The sequence below is a fragment of the Herpailurus yagouaroundi genome, unplaced genomic scaffold, assembly GCF_014898765.1.
Source record: "Herpailurus yagouaroundi ecotype Mexico unplaced genomic scaffold, PumYag 164, whole genome shotgun sequence".
Taxonomy (NCBI): Eukaryota; Metazoa; Chordata; class Mammalia; order Carnivora; family Felidae; genus Herpailurus; species Herpailurus yagouaroundi.
Window position 1 is genome coordinate 29,411,978 of NW_024412405.1, and position 26,521 is coordinate 29,438,498.

Consider the following 26,521-nt stretch of genomic DNA (forward strand, 5'->3'; position numbering starts at 1 on the left):
GATACATGTTCTCTTGTATATATTTCCTGCTTACATTTAATAGTTCACTTTCAATTAAGATATTCATATTTATTCATGAGAAAATATGGGTATAGGTTTTTGAGAATAAAATAAAACCTGAAAACATAAAACACTTTAGTTGGTGTTATATACAGAATAACTCAGAGTTTTAAATTTGTCTTTGAAGCTCGGATCAGTACAGTGTTTGAGAAAAACAATTTCAAAGTAAAACAATTGTCACATTAGGATAACTAAACGTCACTGCACTGAAATCTTTCTTAGCATAAGCACAACATCAAAGAGGTGGCAATTTTAAAAACTGTCATCCTCAAAAGGAAGAAATATGCTGGACACTAAATGGTTTAGGTTCTTTCTGTGTACAGGTGGAAAAGGGTATGCATTCAGTGACAAAAATCCTAAATAACTGCTCCATCATTTCCCAAACTCTTTACCAGCCACGAGAATGAATACATCTACCAGTCCACACTTTATCAAACATTGCCTGGAAGAAAGCAAGCTTGTTGATCATAAGTTTTCAAATTTCCTCTGCCTGGGGCAAGGTGACTAGAGGGTGTCAAAAAGGCCAACACAACACCTGGATATAAACTGCATCTGGAAACCTTTTTTCAAAATTCATCCTTTGGACGAAATACTGGGTTTTTGGTCAATGAGGCCATTGATCTCTGGGGCTATTGACAAAGGCCATAAACGTATGCCCATTATTCTTGTTCTGTCAACAGCCTTTGACATTTCTATTTGGCCCATCATAGATCCGTCACAGGGAAATATGTGACTTCCTTTCCCTGAAGTTCAGGAACTCAAAATGTCTCATAAATTGAATTTTTCACAAGTTGGTACTTTTGTTATTCTTCCTCAAGAAGTGTGGTATAGTTAATGCTACCCATGCATGCCTATATTTCGTGAGGTTTTTGTTTTTTTTTTTTCCTGTTTAATAAGATGCCATGATGATGTTCTATAGAATGTTCTGTTTGGTTTAGATTAGAAGAAATTCATGTATTTTAGAAAAATACAATTTTAAACGACACATCAGGCACACAAAACTTTAATGTTCAGCTTCTGAAATCTATTTTATTTGCATCAATTTACTTGTATTAACGTAGATACTGTCTTAGAAAAGTGACAGCAGTGTTGGTAAGGAGAGAACAATTCATAAAAAAAAATACGAAGTCAAAACCCCTCTAACATTTCAGTTTCTATGTGTAGTGTGGAAGTGTGTGTGTAGCTATCCTAACATTTCTGTCTCCTTGTCCTGAATGTCAAATAGAGGGTTTATAAATAACTTAAGTGATAAACTCCCACTTTCTCATATCTCCTTTGGCCATGCCTTCCGCCAGCTCTCCCGTACACTGTTTATTGTCTCTGGGGAAATCTCAACAGCTTTGGTTTCTAAAAGCGCATACACTTCACAAAGTAGTTCTCCATCAAGGGCAAAGGCACCAGGGCCATTTGGCAAGGTCTGGAGACAATTTTCAATTTTCACAACTGGAAGTGCTACTGACATCTGGTGAGTGGAGGCCGGGGATGCTGCTAAACATCCTACAGTGAGCAGGACAGCCCCCCCAACAATGAAGTAACAATAGTGCCGAAGGTAAGAAACCTAGCACTTGAGTGATAGTGACAACTCTGTGCGAGGACAAAATAAGTGGGAGGAAAAACTGTAAGACACCTGACCTCTCCTTGGCCACAGTCTGGAAAATGATTCATTTGGGTGGGAAAGGAGAAAGAATGGATGGTAGAAGCAAGGTGAACAGAGGCAGCCTTGGGATCCCAAAGAGAAATGTAGTCCCTCCACCTTCATTCTGTGCCTCCCAGGTTGGGGCCTCAGGAAGACAGGGGATGGCTATGTATTCTGTGTAGGCAGATGGGACTATAAAGAAATGATGATTCCTATCCTGTGCGGGCTGATGACTGAAGACCAGAAGAGATGATGGATATCTTAGCAGAGACACCTGTACTTCGTACTTTTCTCATGCCCCAGGAGCATAGATACACCCCTGGAAAAACGGGGTAGCTCACACTGACCAGCCAGGTAGGGGAGACTGAACAATGGAATAAATTTGAATTTTTTTTTTTTTGTAGGTGTAAAACTTGCACATCACACACTGTGGCCTGGGGCTAGTATGTGCTGTACGTAGAATTTCTATCCTGAATTACTCAGACAGATTGTAAATATATTTACATAAGTCTATCTCAACAAATTTAATTAAAAGCAATACTCCTTTTTGTTTGATTGCATTGAATTAGAACAGGTTATTACTAAACTTTCAACATGATATCAGTGTTTGATTCTGTAATTCTCACCCCTTCTATCACCAAGAGTACTTTAGAATTTTGCTCTTTGTTTATGTATCAGGCCCAGTGACATAACTGAGGACAGTTTGGTAGGTTTAAAACCAGGACTAACTTAGAATAAACTAGCTGGTGGTCCAAACCCATCTCAAATGTTCAATTGCTATAATCTTAAGGAGAATTTAGTTTAAAAAAAAAAAATCTGGTGCAAAATGGATAGTTTTGGGGTATTTGATCTGGCTCGTCTTTAAAAAAAAAAAAAAAAAAAAAAGGAAAGAGACACACAATTATGTATCACAGTTCTATTGATTTGAATCCCCACCCAGAAACCTAGAAAATTCACCCAACCATTCATCAAGAATTCTGGACACCATTATCAAAGGAAAAGGACACGTCTTGGCAGAGGACTCACCATCATCTGCTGCCAGCCCCGGCAACAATCTAATGTTTGCATACCGACCCGAAGCCAGAGGAAGGCTTTGTTCCTATAGGACACCCACTACATTGTCCCCTCCGGTGCAAGCTGCTCTTCTCCCCCCTCCAGTGGCCAATCAATTTATTTGCTTTCTCCAGATCATTTGGTGTCCTTATCTCTCATCAGAGACTCGATGTTACAAAGAGAACCTGGAAATTCTCTTCCTCAGGGAAAGCAGTTATTTATTAGGCCACCCTTAATATTCTATTCATCTGCCATGGTAGCGTGTTGACCTGGAGGTAACTGACACTGACACCCACTCTACTTTCCTTCCAACAAACCTACATCTGGATTGGATATCCATCCCCAGAGCATCACCGCTTGGAGCAAACTCTTCATTTACGTTGATAATGCCTCCATTTACTTCTTGAGACTCTGGGACACATTATACAAATTGAATAAATAAACACATTACCCTGACATTAAGTCATGTCATGGAGTCCAGAAATAACAAGTTCAGTCAGAGCTCAAAGCAACATAAAAGCATTTCTAATGTACAAGTCAATCTCCTCTCCACTGATTATATTTTGTCTTCCCACACAATCTGGAATTACTGGAAATATGCCATTTTTTCTTCCTCTATTGGGTTATCTAGAAGTTGCTTTACTGTTTATTCTGGAACCTCATTCCTATTTTTGACATGTAGAAGGGAAAGAGATTAAAGTGATTCCAGATCTGCGTAGAACTTTCTCTAGCATTACCCTTGACCCTTACTGAAATCTTCTACCCAATCAGGAGTCACCATTATTTTATAAAAGTGATATCATTGTAAAATGTCATTTGTAAAGGAAGAGAAATTTAGGAGGGACTTAAATAGATGATCAGGAGAAATGCCATGGCTTAAAAGAAGAGATATGTTCAACAGAGGCTTCACAATTATCTCCATGTTTATGAAAGTTTATTACAATTAAGACACTTATATTATCCTTCTTCTATGAAGAAAACACCTGGGGGATGGGAGAAAGCCAAATTTATCAGTAAGGGAAAACAATACTGTAGTAAAGATTGTAGGCAGCTTGATGCCATGGAAGAATAGGAAACAGAACCATCTGGGGAGGTATGTCTTCTCTGACAGGTTTCAAGATGACTCCCTTCTTGGTAGTTGACACTTTTCTGGGTCATTGAATAAGAAAGATCCCCTGAATGGAACTTCCTTGTTCACTAGCCTTCAGGCCCCATTAGAGGTGGGCATTTAGAGAGGGTGTCCTTTTTGGACCTTCACAGCTTTTGTAGCCTGCCTCTTGCTGGTACTGGTTTAAGGGCAAGCAAATGCTTTGGGGATTGAACAGAATTTTGAGTCTTTAGCAATCTAATTTCTTCAAAAATCTAATGGGCTTCCAGTTTATTTGCTTCTGGTCAGTTGTATGTAGTTGTATGTGTTAATAGCCACAGACAGAAGTCCTGTAGAGTCAGAGTTTTAAGACCAAAGACACACAGGTCTTTTACTTATCGACTCTGGGCTCTGCCCATCCCCCTTCTCTCATGTTTCAGCCTGGCTCTCTTAAAGCCTTTTGAAACAAAGAACTGGGGTGGGAGACAACACTCTTCATCTGATCTTTGCCACTGAGCTGGCTCTCATTGTCTGGCAGAGACCGCTTAACTGCAGGTGCTTGGGAAAGACTCAGAGACACCATCTTATCTTCTGCCAAGTCTGCCCTATTTGCAGCCTTAGCTTAGAACTGCTTCAGTCTCGGGTACAATAGCAATTAGTTTTTTCAGTCCCATAAAGCCCAAACTGCTGACTGTTTAGTACAGCAGTTAGGAACTTAAACTTTGAATCCAGATGGCCTACTTCAATTAGGGTCCTCACTTGTAAGGTGTATAACTGGCAAGTTACTTAACTTCTTTGGATCTCATTTGTAAAATGGGTCTAAAACCACTATGGACTTCATTGTTGGAGGCTTGATTTACTTAGAATATATAAAGCACTTGAATGGTGCCTGGCACACCGTAGGCACCATGTATGGGTAGTCAGTATTACTTACTAATTTAAGATTGCTTAAATTAGTTGATGCTTGGTCAACTTGTATTGCAGGATGCTGTTGGCTACCGGACTGACTAGCTCACACCTCAGTTTACTTCTTTTGTAGACTTTGCTGAAGAAGCGAGCAGTAGCAAACATAAGATAATGTATTGAATCTTTCCTATAATTTCCCCTAATGCTACAGCAATAGCAATCACTCTGCTTTCCAAGACGTCATAGTAATTGTTTAACCAAATGTGTTGCCACAGCATAACAAGAGCTTTTTTGGCTGTCTCAGCCATTAGTATCTACATTTTAGGTTTTGTCGTGGCCAACACTCTACTTTGAGACATCAAGTCCTGGTTTCATTAGGATTTATATTTGTCTGCCCCTCATAGAGATCTTAAATGCCTAAAGCATAAACACACAAAATCTTCATTTCTTTTTGCATTAAAGTCTGGATTGAGGTGATTCAGGGATGGTATGGCGATTCCACAGTCAGATCTGTAGCACCTGTTGTGTCCTGTGTTCCATGCCGCCATCGCTGCAGTGCTTCCTTATCCTCACCATTCAAGATGAGTAGCCAGCCCTCACACCCATCTCCAAGCAGCAAAAGGGAAGACGGAGGATATGTTCTGGAAGCTGAATGTACATATCCAGAACTTGTCACAGGGCCACACCCAGCAAGGGAGATTGGAACATGTGTTGTTGCCTCTAGTGTCAGTATGTCAAGCCCCAAATCAGGGTTTGTATTATCACAGGAAAGAATGAGAACAAACCCTGTGGAGACAAATAGAAGCCTCTGCCATATTTACTGACAAAATTTGTTTATCTAGCTTAACACATTGTCTATTAAAAAAAAAACAAAAAACGCACAGCAATGTGACCTGTTCATTTAATTTCTCTTTACTCCCTACTATAAGAAAATGTAAAAACAGTGGGTAATTACATATTCAATAAGAAAGTAAAACCCAATAGCTTGTATCAAATGACAATTCTACCCTGGAATAGCTTATGCTTTTCCCTTAAGAGATAATTGCATTTCCTAAAATTGGAATTAACTTGCATTTGTATTTTTTGCAAATAAGTACCAAACTACTTGCATGTTTGTGTAACATAGGGTTGGTAGAGGTTTTATTTACAGAAATATAACACCTATTTTAGCCCCTATATGTTTCCCAAACTTGCATACAGCAAAATTATATTTTAGAAGGTTTAATGACCAAAATATATGGGTTGAAATGAAAGACAGGATATCCTACTCTATATGAGCATTTAGAGGGACTGAGAAAGACTGAACATCTCCCATTAATTTTTGTTTACTTTTTCTCTTTCAGTTTATCTTCATGAGGCGAAGAGATAATTGAATAAGCAAAAAAACAATGTTTGGGGTTTTATAACTGCCACAAAACTTCAAATTTTAAAAAAATGACAATGAGCTAAAGAAAAATAAACAATATATAAATGGCTTTTCTTTCTTCATTAACCAACATTTCTGTATCTGAGCCTAAGCTTTTTTTTTTTTCTTTCTTTCTTTTTTGGTTGGTTGGTTTTGTTTGGTTTTGTTTTGGGTGATGTTCAGCATTTTGTGTCCTGATAGGAATTTTAATGAATGTAAAACAAAAGCACTGGTACCAAGCTGAGCCCAGTGGATGAATCAGGTAGGCGTGTGTATTCACAGCACTGATTACTGACAATTTTCTTGTGCCATTGTGGTCCAAATGTCGGTCAATCAGACATGTCACCAGAGAGGCATATTTTTTAAAAGATCCTGGACATTTAAAAGAATTTGGATATTGCAGGGATGGAATTGAAACAAAATTTACAAGCCCACTAAGCAATTCTGAAACATTCTGCAGAATTCCTGCCTGAGAAAGCATCTGCTTTGGACAGTAAATTTTAGACACACCACTGGAGATAAAATGCTTCCCTGAAGCCATGAGGCATTAACCATTTCCTTTTGCAGTCAATCCAGTTCATAAATAGGGTAACAGCTACTTTATTTGTCCCCTTCATCTTTAGAATTCTAATGTGGGCAACAGGTATCCAGAGTTTATCAGTGTAACACACTTTATAACAACAAAAAAAGAATTCCTGTAAGTTCCCACAGGGCAGAAAAGAGACATGATCCATTTGGACTGCTTGATATTTATGTCCTACTTAACCTTGCCCAGAAAAGATTCAAGGCAATTTACTTAAACTTTTGGTTTAACTCACAGCCCCTACCCCCATCTTAAGGGGACTTTGATATTTGAGTAACTTTTTCCAGGTCTCATTTTTGCAGTCTAAAACTGGGATAAAACCTCCTTAGCGTATGCTTTACAATTCTTCAAAGGTTCAGAGGCGACTGGGTGGCTCAGTCGGTTAAGCGTCCAACTTCGGCTCAGGTCATGATCTCACGGTTCATGGGATTGAGCCCTGCGTCGGGCTCTGTGCTGACAGCCTGGAACCTGGAGCCTGCTTCGGATTCTGTGTCTCCCTCTCTCTCTGTTCCTCCTCTGCTCTCACACTGTCTCTCTCTCTCTCTCTCTCAAAAATAAAGATTAAAAAAAAATTTAAATTCTTCAAAGGTTCAGTTAAGTGTCAGATTCTTAATTTTGGCTCAGGTCATGATCTCACGGTTTGTGAGTTCAAGCCCTGCTTCAGGCTCTGTGCTGACAGCACAGGGGGAGCCTGCCTGGGATTCTGTCTCCCTCTCTCTCTGCCTCTCCCCCACTTGCTCTCTGTCTCTCTTTCCAAATAACAATAATATTAAAAAAAATTCTTCAAAGTTTCTCCAGCATCCACAGTCAAGGTCTTCAACATGGCATACAACCCTTTTGGGCCCTCGCCTCTTTCTGTCACCAAAGTTTCACATTTGCCCAGATGGCATATGACTTAGCCAGACACAATTTAATTAAACTACTTTGAAAGACATTTTAATGGAAAGAAAGTACATCCACATGAAAATAAAGTGTAGGGGTGCCTGGGTGGCTCAGTCGGTTTGGCGTCTGACTTCGGCTCAGGTCATGATCTTGCGGTTCATGAGTTCAAGCCCCTAGTCAGGCTCTGTGCTGACAGCTCAGAGCCTGGGGCCTGTGTCTTCCTCTTTCTCTGCCCCTCCCCGACTCATACTCTGTCTCTTTCTCTCTCTCTCTCTCTCTCAAAAATAAATAAAAACATTAAAAAAAAACAATAAGAAAAGGAAAATAAAGTTTAAATGATGAACAAATGGGCTTTTTAAGGTATTGGCTAATTGTGCATTGTTTTGCTACTCTTGGTGTGTACAAAGTATTTGTGTCAATTCTTGGAACCATTAGTGCTTTTTAATTTATAATTCATTTTGTCTTACACTGCCATACAGCAAAAATTTGTAATAGCATACATGTCTGTCAAATGGTAGTTTGCTGAAATTAATTATAGTAGGTTCTAATGTAGCACACATTGTATGATCCAATTTTACCAAAAAATAGTAGTATGTAATATATAGAAATCATATAAAAGGATATGGAAAATATTCTGCAAGATAGTAATAGCAGTTATCTTTGAATAGGTGGGATTATTGTATGCTTTGTGTTTATGCTATTGTTTTGTTTTCTGCAATAATAATTCATTGCTTTTTTTTAATAAGAAAAAAATTAAGAAAAAATACAATAATGAAAGAAGCTACCTTTGAATGAGTGTGAGCTTAGTGTATTCTAGGCACTGTGGCAATTTTTTTTATTGTCTGTTTTAATTCTTAATAATTGTGTAAAGCAGATGTTACGAATCCATCTCATAAATGCAAAAATAGGAACTTGGAGATGCTAAGCTCAAATTCAAGGCCATACTATGGCTATTTCCAGAGGGGAACTGCATGTAGACCAACCATATTCCTAAGGAGTCATTACACTTCTTGCCACTGATGGATATTTAGGTTGTGCTTTCAACCATTACAAACAGCACAGGGGAGAAATAAATAGTTGGCAATTAATTCAATGTTTTAAAAAGCAAAATTAAAATTAAAAAGCCATTTTACAAATCAGTAATCCTTCAAGCTAGGTGAGGGACCACTTCATAGTGTGCCAAAATGAACAACCTTTGAGAAAAAAAAAAAAAAAAGTGACCAGAAACACTCATTTCAACAACAAAAGAATTTTAAGCTAACTATTACACCGATCAGCTTTTTAAAAAATTTATAACCAAAGAACTCCAGAGACAAATTTTCAAGAGTCCTGTGGTTCCCAACAGCATGTACTTAGCACCCTCACCACTCGGACCAAACACTCTCTATACATGGGCTAAAATTATTTGAATCTTGACCTTGCCCATGCTCTGGAATTCTCTCTCCACTGCTTAGTAATGCTTGTTAATTCTTCAAGGTTCTGACTCTTCTCTCCCAACAGGCTTCCATTTCCATCCTGAAGATGAGATAAGGGCAATTTCACTGTTCTCCCACATCCAAAACACATAATAGCCAATAGGGCAGATCAAATGGCCAAGCCAATATGGCCTTGGCCAATCAAAACAGATCCAGCTATGCAAGAATACCAGTGCACAACAGCTAAATATCTATTGCCACAAAGATCACGTTATGTATATCTCTTCAATAGGTACCCACACTCCTTGAGGACTGAGGCTACTGATTTTTAATTTTATGTCATAGTGCATATTGGCTGTGCTGGAGCCAAATTAAGACAGCAAAAGCTTGGAAAACTCCTTACCTGTCACACAGTATGTGGTGATTCACAGAAACACTAGTCTGATTACATGCCTGATTTCCCTAGGGTGCCAAAATGTCACGTGCAAGGGTATGGAGCTTTTTCACAATTAGTGTTTGATATATGCAGACATATATGGTAAAGGGGTGGAGGTGGGGCGCAGGAGCCAGACTTTACTAAAAGGCTGTGGGGACCTTAACGGTAAAAGCACCATGTTAGTTCTGTTGGGCAGGGCCTGGCCCCTCAGTGTGGCCTACATTTGCCAGTAGTTCCAGGTCCAAGTGAGATGGCTCAGGACCAATTCCCCATTCAACATTCTTCAAACCACTCCAGAATATCTACACACTAGATAGAAGAAACGTGTTTTAAAAATAAAATAAGGAGATCACCAGGGCCTGAGCTTTTCTCTGTGGGATTCACCCCTCCCTTCTAACAGGTACTGACGTGAGAACAGTAGACATGTCCTTCAGCCTGGGGAGAGAGAGTGTCACCAAAATTCAAAGTCAGATACCTAAGTGGTCCAGGAGGGTGTGGGAATCCCATTTCTCAAGATTGTGGATGGATAGGACATCACAGGGATGTTATACTATGTTTCAATAGCTGCCATAACAAATTACCACAAACTTGGTGGCTTAAAACAACACATATTTATGATCCTACAGTTCTGTAGGCCAGAAGTCTGACATGAGTCTCACCATGCTAAAATCAAGGTGTCAACAGTGCTGTGTCCCTGCTGAAGACTCTAGTAAATTACCTGTCACTCTGACTTTTCCAGCTTCTAGAGGCCACCCATGTGCCTTGGATGGTGGCCCCTTCTAAAGCCAGCAATGATGTGTCAAGCCATTCTTACATCATGGTCACTTCAGGACCCCTGTGATTATATTAGGCCCCCCTGGATAATCCAGAATAATCTCCTTATTTTAAGGTCACTTGATTGGGAACCTTAATTCAATCTGTAACCCAAATTCCTTTTTGCCATGCAACATAACATATTCATAAGTTCTGGGGGATTAGATCGTGGACATCTTGGTGGGGGGTGGGGGTGGCTATTATCCTTTCTACAACACATGACAAAACACCATATTCCCAAAAAGGTAAAAGCAATACAGCATGGAGTAGAGATATATGGATGGGCCTTTTCCCATCATAGGCTCAGAGTTCAAAGAAGAAAACTCCCCATTTAGGTGACCTTATAGAAAACAAAATGCATTTAGTCTATAGCATACAGTCTACAGTGAGTGATTCATGACTATATAAGTTAAATAACTAACTTCAAATTAGCTTTGCTTTACTGTCTAATTTTATAAGTGGTTCCTTGAGAACCAAAAACTGTATTAAGATTTGCCAGTGAGCAAAATCATGAGCAGGGAAGCAGTTCCTTGGGTTCATTATAGGATCCTGACCAAGCCACCTTTCTACACTTCAATTTATAATTACCCACTCTTTTTCTAATCTCCCAGGAATGTTGCAAAGAGAAAGTAATTATAACAAATATGGTTGCTTCTAATTATAATAAAATATTGAAGTTAAGATTGAGAAAAAGGCACAAGTAAATGTTTTTATAGGGCTCAACTTCCCTTTTCTGTTTTAAAAAACCCAGTTTTCTACACTTAGGTTTGAATTTGTTGCATTAATTCAATCCAAACCAACAAGGTTGCCTAGTAGTCAGCTAGTCAGCTTTGGGCCATCTCCTTTGCGAACACTTAACATGTCAAATGTTTCTATATAAAATCAACGGTACTTAACATAATTCCAGGTCAAAAGAATGTTGGATATTGCTTCTATTCATCTTTTCTCTACTATTGTCAATAAAATCTGTGTATTTGTTTAGTGGATCTGTTTGGGACCCACTTGTGGTAGACGTTAGGAATGTAAAGATAAAGAAGTTGCAGCTCTTTCCCTCTGCTGTATGTCAAGAGGTGAAGGTTACCAGATGTTGTACGTAAAGAAAGGCAGAGCAGGGAGGTTGACAGGTTGTGCAATAAAAGTTGATCATGGACGTGCAGCTGAACATGATCATTTAAGTCACAATGTGGGCAAACTGTGTGCCACTGGTGGCAGTGCAGAGGCTCAGAGGAATTGGGGAGAGGCAGACAGGAGAAAGGGGGGTGGGGTCAGAGATGCCTCAGAGGCAAAAAATCACTGGGGTTAAGAGCATGAGCTTTCTACTCAAGTAGACCCAGGTTGTTTGAAATCCTACGTCTGCTAAGTCATAATATCTCTGTACATCTCAGTGTCCTTTTCTTTTAAAATAGGAGCCTTAATAGTAATTCCTGATGGATTTATTGCAAGGAACAATGATATAATGCATGTGTAGTGCTTAACACAGGTGCCTAGCACTGAGCAAATCTTCAGTGACAATTGGCTGCCTTTAGAAGACATGGTCAATATAGGGGGAATAGGAAGACGGAGAGGGAGGGGAAGAAGAGAAGGAAAGCAAACAGGGCAGGACAAGAGGAAGGGAGGGAAAGAATATTCTGGGGCATATGTCCTGGATGAGAGATAGCTCATGGTAAGTCACAGGGCTGAGTTTCCTGAGCAAAGCTTCAGGCATCAGGGAAAAGTAAACCAGGGAGGAAAGAGAGTGCCAGCCTCTCATATGGAGACTTGAGTTGATACTAAGAGGGAAACCAAGACTGCATCCACTTAAAGCTCTAAAACAAATCCAGCTACAAAATGCCAGGGAGAGCAGTGACCTGGAAGAACCTCAACACCTGGAAGCCCCAGGCAGATCCCAAATGGTCATCAAGGGAAATTTGAGGGAAACTCATAAACCCAGGGTGTCTCCTAGAGCACAAACTCTTCAACCGAGAGAAGGGCAACCTGAGAGATGGCGAATGCTTAAATATTTTGCCTGTATTGTGCCCTTTGGTTTGGGAATCTGAGTGAGACTCACTTTGCAGGGAACAATCACAGGGAAATGGTAATAACAGTCCTAGGAAAATGAGATTTCACCTCAAGGAGCTCACAATAGAATGTGGAAAAGATGAACACGCAAACAAAACTATCTACAGTGTAGCCAACCATAAGACAAGCATATACCAAGTGTCTGAGGGAAGAGCATAATCAGTTCTGTCTGGGGGAGACAGGGAAGGCTTGCCAGAGTATTAAACTCTGGGGGCTCCTGGGCAGCCCAGTTGGTTAAGCGACCGACTCTTGATTTTGGCTCAGGTCATGATCTCCTGGTTCCTGAGATCAAGCCCCACACCAGGCTCCTCATTGACAGCACAGAGCCTGCTTGGGATTCTCCCTTTCTCTCCTTCCGCTGCCCCTCCCCCTGCTCTCACACTCTCACAAAATAAATAAATGAACTTAAAAATGAGTGTCAAACTGGCGTCAGACTTCAGAGGATAAATTCACCAGGAGAGCAGAGGGAAGGGACATTCTGAGCAGGGGGACAGCATACAAAGTCATGCAGATCTGAAAGTGGACGGCAACTTTAGGACACCAGATGTAGTGGTTATAACATCAAGGGTATATGGATCAATAGTGAAGGGAAGGAAAGCAATGGAGATGGGAATGAAAGGAAAGCCTTGGTAGTTTCGTGATGTGTTTCCACGTGTCATGTGTATCAATAAATCAGTTTTTATTGATTTTTATTGTTCGGTGTGTAATAGGTCACAGTAATTATATGATCTTATATATGTTTATATATTAATTTACTGTTTACAGAGTATGTCCTTCTTATTTAATTCTCACAGCAGAACAGGAAGATAGGTTTTGTCATCTTTGGTTTTGCAAATGAGGACAAAGTCTCAAAGGACGTTAAGTTGTATGCCTGGGGTTGCCGCGCTTTGACTGAAACCAGCTGCCTTGGTATTCATTCATATTCAGCAAACATGTACTGAGTTCCTACTCTACTGCCAAATGCTCTGATAGATGCTGGGAATACAAAGAATGCTCAAATGAATACACAGAAAGAAGGGAGAAACTAGTACATAAACAATGAATTAAAATATAATGAAGTAAAAATTACTATAAGGATGCGCATGAGATTGTTACCCAGAATATGCACAGAAGGGCACAGGAGGAGCTGCCCAGAACAGGTGCCTCCTGAGCTGTTGAGTAGGTGTGTAGGGGGTGGAAGAGATAAAGGCTGTTCCAGGCATGGGAACTGCATGTGCAAAGACACAGGAACCCTAGAGAGGATTACATGAAACCAAACCAGGAAACGTTCAGGGAGGATTGCCTTAGGTTGCAGATGAAAGACAGAGGAGCCAGATCAAAAACAGTCTTTGCAAGTCTATGCTCAGGGGTGTGAATTTTCATGCTGTAAATGGCTAGGATCCACTGGAGGGTTTTAATTGTGTGAGCGACAAGATCGGATTTGTTATTCAAAAAGCACACTCCGGCAGCAGTTCAGTGGGTGGAATGGAAAGTGGTTACCCTGGGGACGAGCAGACCCATTAGGAAGCTGTGACAATCATCCAGGAGAGAGAAAATGAGGATAGTAGTTGGAGGAATGAGCAGATTCAAAGACGTTTTGGAAGCAGAACTGATGGTCAGGAGAGATTCACTGGATACAAACACTGAACAAAAGGAACAATCAAGAATGACGGTCAGATTTCTGGCTTGGACATCTAGGTGAATAGTAAATCATTAATCAAGATGTAGCATACTAAAGAAGTAGCAGATTTGCAGAATATTATGCGTACATATGGAATGAGCTGAATTTGAGGTGCCTCTGGGACTCCCAGGTGAATATACCATATGTGGTTAATATATTTAGAATTCAGAAGAGAGATTATATCTAAAGATTTAAGAGTAATTGTGAAATACTCTGTTGTTGAAGTTTTGACAATCTCCAAAGCTACAAGATCTGGGTACCATTGCTTCTACCCAATTCATTTGCACCATCTCTGAAGGAGGTACTAGCTCAAGCTTTGTTCCAAAGTACAAATTAGCATAGCAGCTCAGTAAACAATGTCTCTGAGCTTCTGGAAAGAAAGATGTTCAGTCACCATAAGGCTCAGAATTAATGAAAAGTCACAGAAATAATAGCTCTATTCTCCAGTTGCTTTTGAACCTCAAATCACTCTTTGGCAACAAGGTAAGAATTTACAGAAACTGCTGAAAAGATCTTCTGGTAAATAGAGCAGCAAAAAGAGTTTGTTTGTAATATTTGTTCTAAACGATATATGTGGTTAAATTTTGAAATTGCTAGTTCACATTCCTGACCTGAATTCCTTTTCTAATTGGAAAGTCAATTTTGATTTTGATTGTAGGGTATAATTCCTTTAGAAAAATCTCCTGTGAAGTTAGTTCCTTCTCATTATGTTTTTTTTTTTTTTTAACCAGATAAAATTACAAGAATTAAATGATATGTGCTATGTAATGAATGCAGTTTGCCTATGCTTTAATGAGAAAACAGTTCCTGGAGGGAAAATGTTTTTGCTCAGTTATGGGCAAACACCGACAACATCAATTGAAAACCCAATGAAAACTGTTATTTCTTTCAGGTTGGATAGAAATGACCATAAAGTAAGGCCAGAGCATTATTGTTATTAATGCTTGGAAAAACACTAATAATCAATAATTCATCTCCTAATTGTGATAGATATGAAACAATCAATCCCATTGTTTTTCCTTTCCCATCCCCATACTTCCTAGTTGGGTCACAGTGGGAAGAGGAAGGGATTCATTTGTCACAGTATATGTTTTGTCACCAGCGTGAATATCAAACCTCTCTGTAGTGTTTGAGAGAAAGGAAGGAAACTAAACAGGGGCTTGGCATATTTAATCTTCTCAAAGTTTTCAAGTAAATCTGTTCTACGAATACACAGAGCTAATAAATTTAAGACCATTGAAACAATAATACAAAACTATTCAGGAGTAATTATGACATGATAAATGTTCCATAAGTATTTGATAGTATTATTACTAATTAGATCTCCATTTTTTACCTGAGGAACCTCATACTCAGGGAGGTGAAATATTTATCCAAAGTGATATAGCTAGTAAGGGATGGGTTCTGATTTGGAAGCCAGGTTTCCTGGCCTCCAGAACTTATGCCTTTTCCATTATTCTATACTGCCACTTAGTGACAAGTATATTTAGTCCCTATTGAAAATAATACTCCCTTATAGTCTATTCTCACGGAGATACTCCTGAAGTTGGTAGATGAAAAAAACTTGACTTCTAACCCTTGAGAGCTGATTTCAAATAATCTTTCAACTTACCTGTGCCCTAATGTTCTCATTTGGAAATGAGAGATGTCATTACTGCCCTTCTTTATCAATACACTATGCAGGATAGTATATTACAGTTTCTATATTGTAGCATCCATATACATTGTCTCATTTGGTTTCAAAACAGAGCTAATAAAAACTAACAGAAAGAACGTGGAATTTCCAGTTTCACTAAGTGAATACAATTCTTTGAGGGTCAGTTTTTTCACTTATAAAACTAGAGGTGAATTCTCTCGGGGTCTTTTAACATTCTTATAAAATGATGTTGCATATGGATTATTCCTAAGTTTAGATGTAGAAAAAGCTCAGAGAAGATCAATAATTTCCCCTAAGAATGTTCAACAAATAAATTATGAAGTCCTAGGACCTGGGTTTTTGACTCCTAATGTAAGTCCCTTTCTACTCCATTGAACTACATATTTATTCTGATAGGCAAAGAAACCATAATGATGCTTGATATGAGTGATAATTTGACTCATCAGATGATTGTTTTTGCTTTTAGGTAGATTGATAAACTTCAAGGTAATTAGCATCTATAGTTGCTAAGCTGAGATCTGAGTGACATTGGTGACCTGCCAAAAGAAACAGTTGGCACCAGACTTTGTGAGTTGCCTTTCATCAGCAAGCTTCACTTTAAAACACTGAAGTCCACCCCGCCTGTACCTGAATTTCCCTCTTGAAACAAGTAACTAGTGCCATCTTTCTCTTGAATTGGCTGGCACTGCTGTGATATCAGTTATCACGTGATATTCCAAAAGGCAATTGTGATCTCTGGCATCAATGCGTTGGCAATCCACTTGGAGAAAATGCAGTTTGATGTTAAGCGCTTGGCAGTTTTTATCGTAGCTGGAATGAACAGAGGGTCCTTAAGGCACCCGGAATACCACTGAGTACTCTGTAATGCTACTCAATGTCGAAACTAGGTGAGAAGTCCCAAAACCTCAGGTTTCACAAAAGCAGAGTTTCAATTATCAAAGCTGGCTAGAATTGGGGAATCATCCAAATTAACCACTATATTTTATAAATGAAGAAATCTGTCACCATTTGTCTGGGCAAAGAAAAAAGGGATTGGAGCTAGAGTCTTCACTGGCTAATTTGTTCTGGGAACCATAGAAGTTAAACGGATGCTGGACAGACACCAACTATATGAGAGACATCATGCATTTTCTAAATATGTTGGTGTTCCTCCATATAAATCCAGACTATTTTGGTATTGCTTCATAAGCAAGTATTCCAACTTAGAAATGTTGAAAACCAATAGAGAAGTAACAGAATGCAGCAGCTCCTCCTTTCCTTTCCTCCTCTCACTATGTCTGCATCAGGTACTTCTCTGATACAGTCTTCACACTGTCATAATTGACTATGACCTTCCAAAAAAAGTCAACAAAGCAACTCACAGCCTACCTGCTGTAGTCTGTATAATTCACATGCTGAAATCCTAGTCCCCAATGTGATGATATCAGGAGGTGGGGCTTTGGGGAGGTAAGAATGAAGCCCTAATGAATGGAATTAGTGCCCTAACAGAAGAGAACCCCGAGAGCTCCCTCACCCCTTCTGCCATGTGAGCACAAAGAGAGAAGACGGCCATCTATATGAGCAAGGAAGTGGGCTCTCACCAGACACCAAATCTGCCGGTGCCTTGATTTTGGACTTGCCAGCCTCCAGAACTGTGAGGAATAAATTTCTGCTGTGTAAGCCACATGCTCTATGGAATTTGTTATAGCAACCTGAGTGGACTAAGACACTATCCAGGTTTTTCTGATAATGTTTTCTCCCCTCTTTCCACCCTGACAGTACATCTTTCTCAGTTGCCCTGTGTCACTATCACCAGGCTGCTTTTGACTTAAATAATGGCAAGAGTTTAAGGGCTTTTGGGACAATTAATATATTTTCTATTGGATCTGTTTCAAAGACAGAATAGCAATTGTCTTAGAGAACAAAATGGCACAATCATCAAAGTTATGCAGTGGAGGCTTTTCTATCTCCAGCTCAGAAGCCTTCCCTGCCCAGCTACACTTAGTCACCCTGGATGCACGCTGCTCCCACAGTTGTCTTCCACTCACAGCTCCAACTGGATGAAAGATGATGGGAAGGGACATTGCTGGTCCAGGGAGTGACTCTTCCAGAGTGAAGAAAAAGAAAGTGGTTCTGAGAGCACTACCTAAGAAAGATCTAAAGCTGTTTGGTATGGCCAGAAGAATATGATTTTCCTGAGTGACCTGTTGAACCAGTCTTATTACTCTGTAGTCTCAATATATAGAGCTGGATCATAATTCCTCTCCCAGTACCAGGACAAGTGGGTGGGACTGTCTAACTCTCTATCCCTCCTTCTACTCTTCAAACTGCAAGATACTATTTTGTGTGTCTTTTCTTTTTTGAAGGCTTCCCTTGATGCTCAGCATAACCTGAGCTCACCTGGATAAAGGCATGGTTTAGGAGAGGGTACCCGGAGAAACAGTGCCCTGGGTCCAGAGCTTCCAGGACAGGGCCAGGCGGCAAAGCTTAATAAGGAAAGACTCGTCTGATATAAATAATTTAAGAGACAGAATTCACAGTGGCCTGAATAGAAAGTGAAAATGCAAGCATGCTGCTTCTCATGGATGGCAAAAAACACTGGCATGAAAAGTCTTGTTTTCTGGTTAATGAATTAAAGAAATAATCACAAATGGGATATAGATCCAAGTGACCACATCATGATTCACTCATTTGTCCATGATGAATAAATTATCTGTTTTATGACTGAGTCATTCCCCAATGTGACATTAAAGTACCGAAAATTGTTAGGGATTGTTCTTTCTAGAGAAAGATGATGCTACTGAGCCACCAATAATGCTCAAGTGAGCTCAGTGAGAAAAGATTTGCAACATAACAGATGAGAACTATTTGCATGTGCTGATCTATATTTATGAATCAGAGAACATCCCAGGGGAGTTTTAGCTTCACTAGTAGGGGTTTTCAATCCTCATCTCTATCACAGCAATTCCCATACTGTTACACACAAGAAGGAATACACAGGTTTGATGAAACTCAAAAATAACTAGTGTTTGATGCTTCCTCTCCCATCTTTAAAAAAAAAAAAAAGCCAGTTTTGCCATGGCAATCCTTTAAAAAAAGAATTACAATTGCGTTAGAGATAAAATCAGATATTGAAATAGCACACACACACATACATACAACCTATTGTATCAAGACACACAAAGAAAAGGGAAATATTATGACTAATTTTTAAACTAAATATTTTCAAAAAGATTCTCAATATGTCTATATTGCCATTCTCTAGGTAATAATAAACTGAACAAATACGTGGTATGACAGCAGCAGAAGTGAAATGCATTTTACCAGTAAAATTTTACCTGGGGTGAGGTGGGGGGAGTAAACTGATGTGTCTAAGAGGAAGTATCTTGTGTCTCATCTGCCATAAAGGATAACTACAAAATCTCTATCTAAAAGAAAAAAAGAGAAAAAAACAAAAACAAAAACAAAAACACTAAACGTTACAAATGGAAACCAGTGAAGCCAGGACTTGAAGTTTCTAGATCCTGAATCCTTGAAGATTGAGTCTTGATTGCAGAAAGAAGGGAAATACTTTGAGGTGAGCCCCACAAGCCCTCGGGGAGTAGGCTGGGTTTTGGCATAGAGCATGGAAGCAAAACAGAAAACAGTGGCATAGGGTTTATAGTGCTCTCACTGCACTGTAGAGATAAAAATCAAAGTTTTAATTGAGGAAATTGGAAAATCTTTGGAAATGAGTGACATGTGTGCAATGTAGGAAGAGTAGTGCTTAAAGAGGAAATTTTAAAGCCTTAAATACATCCACTAGAAGAGGGAGAAAAAAGCTAAAAATCACACATGTTAAAATATAGTAAAAGGAGATCATGAACAACTTTATATTAATTAACTTCATACATTAAATTCCTTGAAAAAAGCATTACTTACCAAAATTGATACAAATAAATAAAAAATCTGAATGATGCCATTATCTATGAAAGAGATTGATTTCAAAATTAAAAACCTTCACACAAAGAAAATTTTGGGCCCAGATACTTCAAAAGAGAATTATTCTAAATACTTAAGGAAAACATTATTTCAATCCTGCACAGGCTTTTTAATAGTCTAGATAGAGGGAGTATATTTCCCATCTCATGTTATAAGACCATTGTAATCCTGACAGCAAAACCTGGCAAAGACATAAAAAAAAGGAAAATTACCCATCTTTCTTGTGAATAGAGACACAAACATACTAAAGAATATCAAATTAAACCTAACAGTATGGGAAAACATAATATAATTGGAATTAAACTAAGAGTGGGAAGTTGATTTATCACTCAACAATCAATCATTGTCATCCACTACACTGACAGAAATAAGAGAGTAATCATGTAGCCCTTTTAATAAATTCAAATGAATAAATAAAAACATTTACAACCATTCATTACTGAGACAAAACAAAATAAATGCCTCTTAGCAAAACAGAAGTAGGAGGAAATTTCTTTATATGATAGAGAGTATCTTCAAAGAAAACTTATAGTAAATATTAAGCTTGATGAAACTCTGAAAAATTTCTTTCTGAGATAAAGTTATCTTAAGAAATAAGGAGAACCCCATTGCCATTGCCACTTAAGAGTTTCTTGGAAGTCTTGCCAATGCAATAAGGCAAGAAAAATAAAGTATATATGCATTGAAGACAAGACATGAGAATGTACATAGAAAATCCAAAAGATAAACATTTAGAATCAATAAGTGAATTTATCGCAGTACATACAAAATACACAAAAATAAATTATACTCATAAAATACCAATAAATTAGAAAATAAAATTAAAAATGATACAATGTTATTTATAATATATCAAAAAATTAAACAAATAGGATTATATCTAACAATAGTGTGTAAGAGAGAAAACTATAAAATATTATTGAAAGAAATTTAAAAAGATCTAGATCTATGTCATACATACTATGTCCATGAATTAGACAATAGTATCAGAAAAGTCATTTCTGAGTTTGATCTCCTGTAGTCCTAGTTAAAATCTCAACAGGTATTTTTGTGGAGTTTGAGAAGCTGATTTAAATCAATGTGGAAATGTTAAAGACCAAGAATAGCCATGATGACCTTGAAGAAAAGTTAAGTTGGAAGACCTACAACATCAAATAAAGAAATTAAAATTTATAGCTATTGTAATTAAATTTATTATTCATTAAAGGATAGACAATAAATGTATTGAAAAAACATTCCAGAAATAGTCCGGAAACAAACCCATATACACAAATACTGCACTGATGAGTAAGGGTTGTCAAATGATAGTTTCTTTTGCTTTTCTTCTTCCCAAAAAGTGATATTGTGTGAACTGGAAAACAAATAAAAATAAACCTTGAATCCCACCTCACTATCTTATATCATAAATAAAAATGAATTCCATATGGAATAGATTTCAATAGGAAAAGTCAAACAATACATTTTCTGGAAAATAATGGAAGAGAAAATATACATGAGCTTAGAATAGGCAAAGACCTTTTAAACAGGACACAAAAATGCTACCCGTAAGAAAATGATAGATAAGTTGGACTTCATTAAATTACTAACTGAAACAGCCCCTCCCATGTTTTAGAAGAAGGTAGAATATCCAACTTTTAAAAATCATAACATTAAAAAAATTTAAGAAACCAACATATGGGTAAATTAACGATATCTAATTAGCAAAAATCTTGTCTAAAAAAAATTAAAACCTTAACCATTTCAATAACATGTATTCCCTCAGTAGAGATGCAAGAGATAATTACTTGGCTATAAGTCAGTTAATACTGAATCACATGATGTAGTAGTAGGCAAAGAATTAAGTGTGTTCCACAGAATGCATTTTAAAATTCAAAGGTGGTTTAAAAGGGTAAAGTTAATCAAAATGTCTGTGAACACCTGGCTTCCTTCTTTTTAGTTAGGCTTTTCTGAAGCACAGTTTTGACAGCATCATAAAAGTGGAAATGAAAGACCATCAGGGAGAAAGCAAGTGAGTGTATGAGACATGCACAGAGGTTCCACCTCAGAGAACTAAGGCTGGAAGGATGTATTCAGCAGTTATAATAGAAGTTTGACTTAGAGCTCGATCTCCTATCATGACCTACAGCTAATAGATTATGTTATTAAACCTGTTGGGAGTGGGGAGACCTAATTCAAGAATAAGAATAGAATAAGAATAATACCCTGCCATCCAGAGGTATGAGATTCAAGTCCATAAATATAAATAAATTAGCTTCAAAAGTAATACTGCTTAATTTTTAAAAAGAAAACAACCAAAAAACAAACAAAATACCAAAAACTCTCCAAAGGCTTCATGTCCTACCATTATAAAGTAACAAGACTGAGCTCCAAAATGTTGGGTCCGGCCAGCAGGACTGGCTACATAACTTGTGATGCCCATTGCAAAATGAAAATGCAGCGTTCCTAGTTCAAAAATTCTTAAAATTTTTAACACTCAGCAACAGCAAAGCTTTAAACCAAGTACAGGGCCCTGCTGGGCACTGGGCCCCGAGTGACTGCCCCATGCAGCTGACCCTGTCAGCCAGCAAAGACTGGCCACAAAAATCTAGGTTTTCGTCCACATTTTCCTACAAGGAAAACCACACCATCAGCAGTGTTGTCTGTGACAAAGTGTGAAGTTTTGGATTTGATGTGCTTGTCTTAGGTTAAACAGGGGATAGTATCCTTATGCTGAGTCTTCTGTGCTTTTATTCTGAAACAGATAGTTTGCCCATTCAAGGCTGTGATCATCAGAATACATCCCCATTTCTGTCTCCAGTCTTGTGTTCCTTACACTGCCCAGAAAGAAAGCATTGTGTGTGTGGTGGTTTTTTTCATGCCCCAGTAAGCTTTCAAATTGGGCCAATCAGAAATGATACATGCGCACATAATATCTAGCTTGCTTTAATCTATCAATTAATATAGAGAGACTATTTAGAATATTTAATACAAAGAACAAAAGAATGCCATTACATGAAAAGTGTAACAACCAGTTTCAATTGTGTGCTATTCCATTCTGCTTTATCCAGCCACTTTATCTGCATGGATTCCTTCCAAGAGATAAATCTTTCAAACAGGACTTTTTTTTTTCTTTTTTTTCTTTTTTTTTCTTTTTCTTTTTCTTTTTTTTTTTTTTGTGAGTTATAGCCCATGTCCTGTCAGGTTGTGTATCAAAACTGCAGGTGAATTTTCACCTCTTGATTCTGCTAAACTGTAAAAGGGCTCACAAGGCAAGAAATCTTAGATCTTTTATTCATTCTAGGCACTGAAAAATGGTAAAAATATTTTTTCCTGCTAAATACAGAATATGTGTCTCCTGATATACGGCAGGAGCACTAAAAATAGGACCAAGTACACATCTTTGTTTCATCCAAAGGACATACAATATACATTTAAAGTTACAACTCAGGGTATAGTTTGCTATTTCTTACCATTAAGAAACACATTTCCAAAATCAATATCTACTCCTATTTAGGTTTCTTGGAAGGGAAGAATGAAATTGAATATGAGAAAATGTGACTGGTAATGAACAGTAAGAAAGGGATATTTATACTTTATCTTCTGTAGTCCATCCTGTGAAATAAGAATGAAGCCAGGGGACTGATGATAACAATCACATGCTTTTATGAGCTAGGGAACCACCATCTCAGATGGTAGAAACCACTAAGGAAGAGTGCTGACAGCAGCTGACAGAAGCAGAGCACCCTAATGCATAATTTAAGGATAGCTTGTTACAAGAGGAACTTTAGCAAATGTGTACAAGGTGAAGAGTTAGTGCTATGTAATGTAAAATTAGTATCTGCCTTAGTTGGGGTTTCAAAGAGAGCAAAGAGAGGCATTTAGCAAACTCCTTACAGTTTGGATGATTCTATCTCTTATTGCCATCTTTGAAATTGTTTTCACATTGGATCTTCCTATCTTACATACCTTTTGTTTTTGTTGTTGGTTTTTGTTTTCCTCAAGATTTTATTTAAGTTCAAATTAGCTAACGTATAGTATAGTATTTGGTTTCAGGAGTAGAATTTGTGCTTACATATAACACCCAGTGCTCATCACAACAAGTGCCCTCCTTAATACACATCACCTAGATAGCCCATCCCCCACCCACCTCCCTTCCAGCAACCCTCAATTTGTTCTCTACAGTTGAGAGTCTCTTATGGTTTGCCTCCCTCTCTGTTTTTATCTTATTTTTCCTTCCCTTCGTCCATGTTCATCTGTTTTGTTTCTTAAATTCCACATATGAGTGAAATCATATGGTATTTGTCTTTCTCTGACTGACTCATTTTGCTTAGCATAATACGCTCTAGTTCCAGTTACGTCATTGCAAATGGCAATATTTCATTCTTTTTGATGGCTGAGTAATATTCCATTGTATGTATGTATGTGTATATGTATGTATGTGTGTACACACACACACACACACACACACACACACCAGAGCTTCTTTATCCATTCATCAGTTGATGGACATTTGGGCTTTTTCCATAATTTGGCTATTGTTGATAATGCTGTTACAAATATTGGGGTGCACATGCCCTTCGAATCAGTATTTCTGTATACTTTGGATAAATACCTAGTAGTACTATTGCTGGGTCATAGGGTAGTTATACTTTTAGCTTTTTTGAGGAAGCTCTATGCTGCTTTCCCGAGTGGCTGCACCAGTTTGCATTCCCAACAACAGTGCAAGAGGGTTCCCTTTCTCTGCATCCTTACCAACATCTGTTGTTTCCTGAGTTGTTAATTTTAGCCGTTCTGACAGGTTACACACTTTTCTTCCATGCAATTTGAGTTCAGAAAATAAAAGCTTATCTCTACATGTTTGGGACCTTCTACTGCATCTTAAGAGTCATTTTCGATTACTGTTTCTTTAACCGACTCTTCCCTTGTGCCCATCTTCTCGGTCTTTCATCTGGAACATGTTAATGACTTGACTGCTCTGGCTCCAGCCTTCTTTCCTTCTGATCCATCACTCAAAAAACTTCTAATTTCTCATTTCAAAATGCATATTTCGGGGCACCTGGGTGGCTCAATCGATTAAGCGTCTGACTTCGGCTCAGGTCACGATCTCATAGTCTGTGAGTTCAAGGCCCGTGTCAGGCTCTCTGCTGGTGGTTCAGAGCCTGGAGCCTGCTTCAGATTCTGGGTCTCCCTCGCTCTCTGTCCCTCCCCCACTCACACTCTGTCTCTCTCTCCCTCTAAAATAAATAAACATTTAATGTTTTTTTCAAAATGCATATTTCATCATGCCACTCTCTCTTGGCTTACAGGATAAAATCTTGACTCCCCTATAGATTCAGAGTCCAAGGAGCCACAGTGGGGGAGGAAGTCTTAACCAAGTCCATGTACATTTAATTCCCTATGCAACCCTGGTGCACCAAAGGCTAACCTCAGTGCTCACTGATACTCAAAATTATATTGTCTTGCTTTAGATTTAGAGGCTTTTGGCTATACACTCTAACCTTTAGAGATTGCTCAGTGTTTCTTGATCATACCTGGCTCACGACCACCCATGTTCTATTCCAAGGGAACACACTTCCCAGGAAAAAAGATTCTAAGCTGAGCCAAGGACACACTTCCAGGGAGTTTTAAGATGAATACCAGGGTGGTCCTCAGGGAAACGAGATAAAACAGACTACTTGGACTAGTTCAAATTCTAGGTATAAACCAAGGGGCAAAACAGAAGTGCAAAGGTTCACATGTGGTCCAGACCAGACCAGCAGGTTCAGGATTTCGCTGGGATTTGTAGTTAAAGCCCATACAAGTCAACTGTGTGTTTGACTGAAGTGTTCCTTCTGCATGTACCACTGGGAATCTAGCACAGATTCCCGTTGATGAATTTGGACATTCAGAATCTGTGCATATCTCTTTCTAACAAGGTGCACTAGCAAGGACTGTCTATATCACATCAGCCTGTAGTAGGGGATTTGAACCATTTCCCCTAATTACACCAAATGAATTCCGTGAACAACAGAAGGGTACAACTTAAGATGAGAAATCACATTACCCACAACTGAATTTTATAAGTTTTTTTTCAAAATCATATATTTAATATAGTACTCATGTTAAGGCTGAGCAGAGGATATTGAATCTCTGAAAGATCTTAGCAAATTATGTAAACATCACTTTATTTGCAGTGTAGAGCCAAATATTTCCTATTAATGAAAGATTTCTTTACCAAATTCCCATAATAAAGCTGTTTATGGTATTTTCTAAATGAACTGAGTTACATCAGTCCTCAATGCAACACTGTCGCCTTATAGCTTTAGGGGATTTTTCATATTCCACAAGGGATTTTATTTAAGAACTAGTCTTTTAACAATTATGTCTTTCTTAATATTTTAACAACTTTACAGACCTCTTGGGGTGTCGTGTTACACTGAAGCCTCTTGAAGCTTCACAAAAATGGATATAAAATCTCTCAGAACTATTCCCAGAACCAGATTAATCCTTCATGGGAGACACTTTGATCATGTGACCACACAAAACATCATTTTCTTAGTAGCAAATTAGGATTTCTGTATAAATCAATGTTTTCTTTTGTCTTCCTTTTTTTAGATGGAAGAAACTTAAAATGAAAAAAGAAGAAAAGAAAAAGCCCCACCTGTAGCCCTTGGTAGCAATTTAATAGCTGACAAGAAGAGGGCTTCATGACCACAGAGATACTAGTTTTGACATGAAAAGTACTCCGTCAGAATGCGAACTCTGGTCCAATACATGAACAGATACCGTTTCCCTGACGCTTTTTGGCGAGACTTCACAAGGAACCTGTTTTCAGCATTTCAGTCACCTAAAACTGAACAAAAAGCTAATGCAGTTGAGGCACCAGAGTTCACAGGGCAGACAAATGGATAAAATGTTCCTTTGCTAGATTAAAAAAAAAGCTGTAAAACTG

General features: G+C 38.3%; 2 long non-coding RNA genes across 2 annotated transcripts; both read left to right on the top strand.

The window, feature by feature from the left end:
• The first annotated feature begins 1,411 nt into the window (after positions 1 to 1,411).
• LOC121037814 (uncharacterized) lies at positions 1,412 to 26,521 on the top strand. Its single transcript, XR_005794004.1, has 2 exons — positions 1,412 to 1,609; positions 26,185 to 26,521. It is a non-coding gene; the product is annotated as an uncharacterized LOC121037814 (long non-coding RNA).
• On the top strand, positions 13,736 to 19,591 carry LOC121037813 (uncharacterized). The gene is made up of 2 exons (XR_005794003.1): positions 13,736 to 14,477; positions 16,118 to 19,591. It is a non-coding gene; the product is annotated as an uncharacterized LOC121037813 (long non-coding RNA).